The sequence below is a fragment of the Hylaeus volcanicus genome, chromosome 9 (assembly GCF_026283585.1).
Source record: "Hylaeus volcanicus isolate JK05 chromosome 9, UHH_iyHylVolc1.0_haploid, whole genome shotgun sequence".
In the NCBI taxonomy this organism is placed as follows: Eukaryota; Metazoa; Arthropoda; class Insecta; order Hymenoptera; family Colletidae; genus Hylaeus; species Hylaeus volcanicus.
The window spans coordinates 2461593-2469591 of record NC_071984.1 but is presented as its reverse complement, the minus strand read 5'-3'; the positions used below and the strand labels follow the sequence as shown (position 1 = coordinate 2469591).

Genomic DNA, 7999 nt, shown 5'->3' with positions numbered 1-7999 from the left:
AGGATTTTCTAAAACCAGAAATTCCAGGCATCGTTCAAGAATTTTTTTAGGAGAAACTAATAGAGGTATCCAACCTACCTTTTTTCTAAATAATTGTTAATCTTTCAGGGATGTTTATGAATTTTTCCAAAGAAATCGTCCCAGTGTAGGTTAGGGTACCGTGTATAAATTTTGTAGGTTATGATGGATTTAATATAAGTTTCCGGCGCTAACCTACTATTTCACTACGTTACTTCTTTTATACTTCTAGTTTTATACTTTTTATCTGACTGTTTCCTTTCGAAAATCCCCTGCTAACTAAACACGTTGGCCAACTTAACCCTAAATAGTACGGAGACTCTGGTATATGTATATGAAAGAAAGATTGCATGCAGGTGATTCGTATTTCCAGAGTAATTTCGAGGCGAAGCAATTCTCTGGGCACACTTGAAAGCTAGGCGAACGAGAGGTAGCAGAAAATAGAGAAGGAAAATTAGAACGGAGGTTCGCAAGCTTGATCGAGTACCTTCTAAAAATCATTTCTCGTACGAAGGGCCGACGGGACCCTGCTCGAGCAGACTCGGGTGATTTCCCTCATTCTGGTTCACGGATCACCCTTGCCCGCTCTTCTGTAACAGAATAAAAAAAGCCCTCGTTACGATGCAGTAATTCGACGCAATAATTTATAAAATAAATATTTATATTATTAAATATTTTACCAGACATATTTATTTATCGCGCTGGAAACATATATTTCATAGGAATTCTATAAAATATATTTTCATCAAAAAAAAAAAATAGAGAAGAGGCGTTATTAAAAATGCAATGTAGAACAATACGTATAGAAGGATTCGGAATGGTCCAGTGAGACAAGTGCTTGACTGATAATCCCGAGGACCTGGGTTCGAATCTCCGCATCTCTGACTCCCATTTTTCATTGAGTTTTCTTCGATATTTGCCAAGAAGGGACAACATTATAACTAGTGGTTTAGTTTAAAAAAAAAAAAATCCAAAATGGAGGCCGTTCTTCGAGTTTCCGGAGAATGTGCTACCATTCTCAAATTCGAAAAATGTAGGTCGTACGGGAATTAGTAAATATATTTATCAACAAAGACGGTAACAAAGGATTGGTCTCAATTTTCAAAATAGAAAAATTCCAAAAAAGAGAAGATCATCTCTCGAATTTCTGAAAGTTACGATACCGTAGAATGAATAAAGAATTCTTGATTTCTCTGAGGGTATAACCCAAATATTCAAACGATTTGAAAAATACAAATACAAAAATAATAGATATTCATCGCTAGAAGAGACACGTTACATTCACGGTCCAATTTTCCAAGGAAAAATTTCTGAAAGGAAGCCACTTTTAAATTTCTAGACGCGTGCATAAAATATTCGTAAATTTTAGAAATGAAAGTAAAAAAAATAATAAATATTTACTACAACTGGAATTAACATCGCCACGGTTCGCTTTTCCAGCTAAAAAGAAAAAGACTGTAAAACCGTTTTCCAAGCGCCAAGGTGACAGAACGTACCGCGAAGAGTCTCCCCCGGCCCCAATCAATAACAAAACTGTCACTTGTTAGCGAGCGGGGAAAAGAGCAAACGAGATTCGCGGCATTCAACTGGTCCCCTGAACTTTATTCTCTGATTCCGCTTTCTGTTTCACGTTCCATCGATCCCGGAAAGACACAAGGAGGGATTTGTGGCAATGAGGCAGCACAAAAGCGACGACACGGAAAAAAAAAAGCTACAAACAGACGCACGCACACACGCGTCGGCCAGCCACTTCGTACGGACTGAAACGCCGGGCCCGCCACGACGCAGCATTTTCTTCGATCGCAAGACTTGCTCCATCGTCCTCCATCTCGCACGAAAGGAACGCGACAACCGGGAGAAAACTAATCAGCCGAACGAACTTCTTAATTTCGACTTTATGCTTCCTCGAGACGAATAAAAAAACGTGCGCGCCCGGCGTGTGCTTTAACGACGTTCATTACTTTCCGAGGAAAGTCACGCTCGAGCCATTTACGCGCTTTTCTACTCGACTTTGTTCTAATTAGGGAGCCTATTTTTTCTAAATTAATTTAATAACCCGGCGACGAAATTATAGGACCGTGACGATTTTAAGATTTTTCAAGAAAGTACTTTTTTCATATTCTTTTTTGATTCCGTTTGAAAGTTTCAGAAATGTCTAGCCACTTATTCTTTCTTTTTTCAAATTTATTTTGTAAATTTGTTGCCTCCAAGCAGTGAAATTGCTGAAAAATAAGGAATTTAATAAATAAAAATTCCAAGGGAAATTAAAGCGTCGTTAAAGTCGTGTAATTTAGTTATCTATATTATAACAATCGTGTATTATAAGATTAATCTTGTACGCGCTTTATTAAAGGGTCATTTTTGTTAATGTTTCTTTCATAATAATTATTACTGATAAAGATGTACAAATTTCCTTGGATATTTCCATTTTAGAATCTCGTGCATGTACAATGGAATCATTAAATTTAGGAAATATACACGGACGACATATTTCATTGCAGCGAATTCGCAACGTAGGCGTTACTTCCATTACTTTCATGCGAAATAATAGACAGAAGCACGTGTTCGTCATGAATTTTAATATATAATTAAAATTTTTCTCAGCATTCCAGATATACGTAAATACTGCGATGCGTTTGCAACTTTCAGCTTAAGCAACTTCAGCTTCAACTTAAGTATTAAGTTGTCCCCAAAGTTTCTTTCATGACTAGCACGCAATTATTTTCTGTGGCAGCGTTTATATAAATAGACACCCTAATGTTAATATTGTATAACAGTAATGGAGCAAAATGTACGCAATTCAATAATGTAACATTGGACATAAAATGTTGTGTACGTATTACTTATTAATGAAACGGAAGAAACTTTTGGGACAACCCGGTAGATATATTTCTATATAGCTTCTATTTCTAAAGGAATTATTTACGAGAAAATGTTTATAAAACGCTACCCGAATAGACAGAAACTGTTATTACTAGACTGCGGATTTTTATGCAAGATAGAATCTTCGCGAACGCGCCTACAAAAATTGAACCTAAATAGGAATTAATTTTATTCTGCGAATGTTATAACGTAAACTTTACTTTCTTTTTTATATTCTTGCATACTGTTTCCATTTTGTAAGTTCTTGCACATTCGAATTTCCTATAAATGCATATTATGATTATAATTTTATCATAAAATGATTTATTGGTAGCAAGTGTACAGGAACTTATGGGACAACCTAGTATTATAATTTCGTATAAATGCATAAAAATCCGCAGTCTGGTTATTTCAACAGACATCAACGTTGCGAATATTGGCAAATTACGCAAAAAAGCGGGCTGACAGTGCTCGGTGCTTAAATACGAGGCTACCACCGCGCCTGGCTGCATAGGACGTAAAATAGAGTAGGACCGTGCGAAAAAATAATCCATAACGGTGGGAAAGGACGAAGAAAGAGGAGCCGGACAGGCGAACGTCGTAGAGCCGCGACGTAGGGCACGATTTCGAATAGTACGGTGACGTGGCCGGGCTTGGATCGATAAGGGATGCGTTTAAGGGCTAGGGGGCAAGTGACAGAGGAGCAACACAGCCTCTGCTCGCCGATCGTACCGACGTGCGACGACGGGGCTGTGTTTGTGGCGAGCGACGACTGTCAGTGGACGTTGAATCGTCGGAAAAGAATAAACGTGGCGTAACCCAGTAGGAGAGGGTATCCAGATAGGAGGGGAGGAGGATTAAAAAGCAAAAGCGATCCCGAGAAAAAGGGATCGTCGAAAAAGGGAGGTGCACGTTCGAAATAAGGGAGAGAACGAGGCAGGGCCCGGCTGGGAACAGGTGAAAGGGTGGGCGCAACAAAGAAAAAGCGAGAGACCCGGAAAGGGAGGGTGAAGACGGAGAGGAAAAAAAGACGAGAGCCGGTGGAACCGAAGCACGATTTCGTGGTGGCGTGCCAGAGCCAATGGTCCCGGACCGGCCGATCGATATACCCTTTTTCGAGAGTGCCTTCGACCCTCCCTTCGGCGTGTTGGCACACCACCCTCCGGCTTTCTCTTCCTCGGAGAAGACGCGCGTGTCGCCTGAGCGAGGGCGAGCCGTTAAACGCGCGCCGTTAAACGCGCGCCGAACGTATCTTTGTTCCAGGGACCTACCTTGCGGCACCGGGGACGAGCAGCTCGCCGGTCTGAGGGCCTTCCTTGGATTTTTCAACGGCGACCCGTTGGAGGCAGCCGCGAATCTTCCGGTTGCAGCTTTCTCACCTCACCGTATAACGCCACGCGGGAATCAATACGCGCGCTTGCCTCAAGCTTTTCTCTCTCCTTCCCCTCCCACTCTCTATCGCGCTTCTTCTCCGCCCTTACTCCGTTCCACCGGTCTCTCCCTGTGAGGGTGCACTCGCGCGAGCACTGTCCCTGTCCCTGTGCCCGTCTGTGCCGCCGGTCCGTCCACAACCTCGTGGAACCTTCGAACACGATGAATCGAACCCAAACCACCCCAAGACTTAATATTCCAGCGAGTACTCCGTCTCCGTGCTCGTCCGTCACGCTACCGGTGCGTCAACAGGCTCGTGGAACGATTAAACACGGACCCGTCTCTCCCTGGCTCTCCCTGGCTCCACCTGGCTCTCCCCGGCTCCACCTGGCTCTCCCCGAGATTCCGCACTCGTTCTCGCACTCTCCACGTCCCTCTAGGTCCCCGTCACACGAGAAGTCTATCCAAAGGCCTGTGCAATGCTCGGTTCCACTCCAACAACCACTTTCCTCGGTCCCTGTACTCGCCCGCTCCACAGACTGTCCTTTGACCTCTCGAGAACCCCGTTCCTGTGGTCGTTTCGGACACCAACAACCACTTTCCCTGTCCCTCGTGTCCTTTCCTCGCGCCACCAACTTATCTACAGCCTCCTGGAATCGCTAAACCCGGACCCGTCTCTCCCTGGCTCTCCCTGGCTCCACCTGGCTCTCCCCTGATTCTCCCCGGCTCTCCCCGAGATTCAGCACTCGCGCGAGCACTCTCCGCTCTCTCCGGAGCTGGACGAACACGGACCGTACCTCGGGAACACGGTCGAACGCGAGAAACCGAGCGATTTTCCCGCGGCGGTCGACCTCAGCTCGCGACCGATGCCAGTCTCGCGTCGCGCGAACCAACGCACCACGGAAACCGAGGATTGGCCTGACGACGGTGTGCAACGCACCGCGCCGCATAACCACGACTACCTGGAGGGCGCCCAGGCGGACATCTTGGACGGCGGGACTGCGCACACGCGCCGCGGCCCCGTCGGCGCTCTTTTTATCGCGTCGCGCCTCTCGAGACCACGGGGGACGACGCCGTGGAATCAATTTTTGAGACTCGATTCACGAGACGTCCCTTCGGGATCCGTACGCGAAACCGATCTACGGACGCGGATGGAGCCGTGCGTCGAGAAACATCGAGGGGGGCATTGGTCAATGGGGGGCCAGGTGGTACACGAGTCGTTTTGGGGAGTCTATCGATTACCAACGGTTTCTGGGGGCACTTTTCTCGAATATTTCCTTCTTTTTCGATCCTTCGATGCTTGGTGCAACAGGTTATTTAAATGCTTTTTGGCGGATTCTTGGTTTTTGAGGATGGTCAGGTTCTTCCTTGGGTTTCTTTAGCAGACGCGTGGGGATGTGATCATTTCAGCTATCGCGCTACTCGGTTTCCAACTTCTTGGGACAGGCACGAACCTGTGGCCTAAACGTTGTCATCTGTTAACAAGAAAATTCGAAATGGAAGCATCGAAGCATTATAATAACACGATACGTTGAATTTTTAGCAAGTATTTCAGAAAAAATATATTTCAAGCGTCTGCAGACATTTTCAAAATGGTGTAGTATTTTTCAAACACGAAATTAAATTATACGCGTTGAATTGTGTTTTTTGATGTTTTTCTTTTTTTTTTGTAGACTTTTATTGAGACGTCGGTTTCAAATGTAACTTGTCGCTACGTTGAAATTCTTGGAAGAGGCGAAGAATGGAAGGGAAGAATACCACATAACCACGATGAGTAGACTCAACAGCAATTACGAAGGTCCGTTCGATCGGGTGATAAACGCCTCGCAAACACATTGGCGAAAGTGTCGAACGCCGCGAAGGAGGAAATTCACGAGCTCCCCCATCGATTCGTGGCCTAAAATACCGAGAACATCGGCCGTGGCAAAAATGGAACGGGGGAGAGCCCTTCCGTCGCTGCAAATTCGACGCTCGATAAGTATCGTTTCGTATGAGGGTCGAAGAAATTTAGTAGAACGGTCAGAATTTCATAAAACGGAATTCTCGAATTCTCGAAAATTTGTAGTAATCTTAATAATGGACATTTCGAATTGAAACATTTTTTCCGCGTTAGATCTCTTGAAACCCTACAAAAGTTGTATAGAAAGATTTTCTGTAAAATGAATACCCAATTTTTTAAAAATGGAGGAACGATTTTATCGAGAATTCGCAAGGGAGGCTCAAGTAAAATTTGAAAAAATCATAACTTGTGATTGTGTAAACGGATTTCAATTATCCAAACGGGAAACGGTGTGTCTTTGAGCGAAGAATTTGCAAAAAATATGGTTTTATCGAAAGAATTTATTTTCCGGTTCCTTCGGCGCAAAAATGTATATAACGGCGCCTAATATTTAAAAATCCATATCTCTAATAATAATGTACATTTCGGATTGAAACATTTTTTCCGCGATAGATCTCTTGAAACCCGACAAAAGTTGTATAGAAAGCTTTTCTGTAAAGTGAATACCCAATTTTTTAAAAATGGAGGAACGATTTTATTGAGAATTCGCAAGGGAGGCTCAATTAAAATTTGAAAAAATCATAACTTGTGATTGTGTAAACGGATTTCAATTATCCAAACGGGAAACGGTGTGTCTTTGAGCGAAGAATTTGTAAAAAATATGGTTTTATCGAAAAAATTTATTTTTCGGTTCCTTCGGCGCAAAAATGTATATAACGGCGCCTAATATTTAAAAATCCATATCTCTAATAATAATGTACATTTCGGATTGAAACTTTTTTTCCGCGACAGATCTCTTGAAACCCGACAAAAGTTGTATAGGAAGACTTTCCGTAAAGTGAATACCCAATTTTTTAAAAATGGAGGAACGATTTTATTGAGAATTCGCAAGGGAGGCTCAATTAAAATTTGATCCTAAGTTATCCCATACTGCTCCTCGGTTATGAGGAACCTCACATTATCACCAAGCTTGTGCCAAAGGATCTAAGGTGTCCGCTATGAACAAAAATTGTTTAGTTTCGCGCTGAAAAGAGAATACCAAGCCGAAGGACGAGTAACTTTCATCGATCTTGTCGTTCCTCTGGTGCAGGCAATCCTCTCGTTTTTGCGTTTAATTGCTCGTCACAGGGACGAAGCTCGAGCCTCCCGAATAAATTTCGAAGCCGTTCACAGGGAATTTTATTGGACGTCCGAAGCACTCCACCGATTCTCGCCCGTTATTAATGTTTCTGTCCGGAGCACGTTACTTTACACCGGACACAAACGGAAACGGTTACGTTATTGAATTGTAAAATCACGTTTCCACGGATTTTACGAAGCTATTGTACCACTGCCATGCTATATTATAGGAATGTTACACTACTTGAATGATTGTTCATTCGAATAGTCAAATGTTTGGAAATTACTGGAGTACTTGGATTTGAATGGATACATGAATTTGAAATTCTATTGTTTGGTATTAGGTACTTGGTTGTTCAAATTACTCAGTGATACATTCGTAAAAATTTAATTAGAATGACTGAATATTATTGCATGACTATGCAAGTATTCAACAATTTTTTAGGGCTCGAGTACTGTTTGAGTATTTCTCGAATGCTTGATCTTTTTGTTTGGGATTCCCCAAGCCTCAGCATGGACTACGGATAGTGTGGAAATCTCCAAACTATAGTATAGACAGAGGTTAGTTTGGAATTCCCCCAAACCTCAGCATTGACTGTGGAATTCCCCAAGCCACAGCATAGACTAGGG

The 7999-nt window shown here is 43.1% G+C and overlaps 1 protein-coding gene across 1 annotated transcript in view; it reads right to left on the bottom strand.

Annotated features, from left to right (window-relative positions):
- Nucleotides 1-5412, bottom strand: part of LOC128881820 (rho GTPase-activating protein 100F) — a 48224-nt gene extending 42812 nt beyond the window's left edge. The window contains exons 1-2 of the mRNA XM_054133173.1: nucleotides 4152-5412; nucleotides 506-608 (exon numbers count right to left, since the gene is read on the bottom strand). The gene's annotated coding sequence lies outside the window, so the exon portion shown is untranslated. The remainder of the gene's footprint in view (nucleotides 1-505; nucleotides 609-4151) is intronic.
- Nucleotides 5413-7999: the final 2587 nt, after the last annotated feature.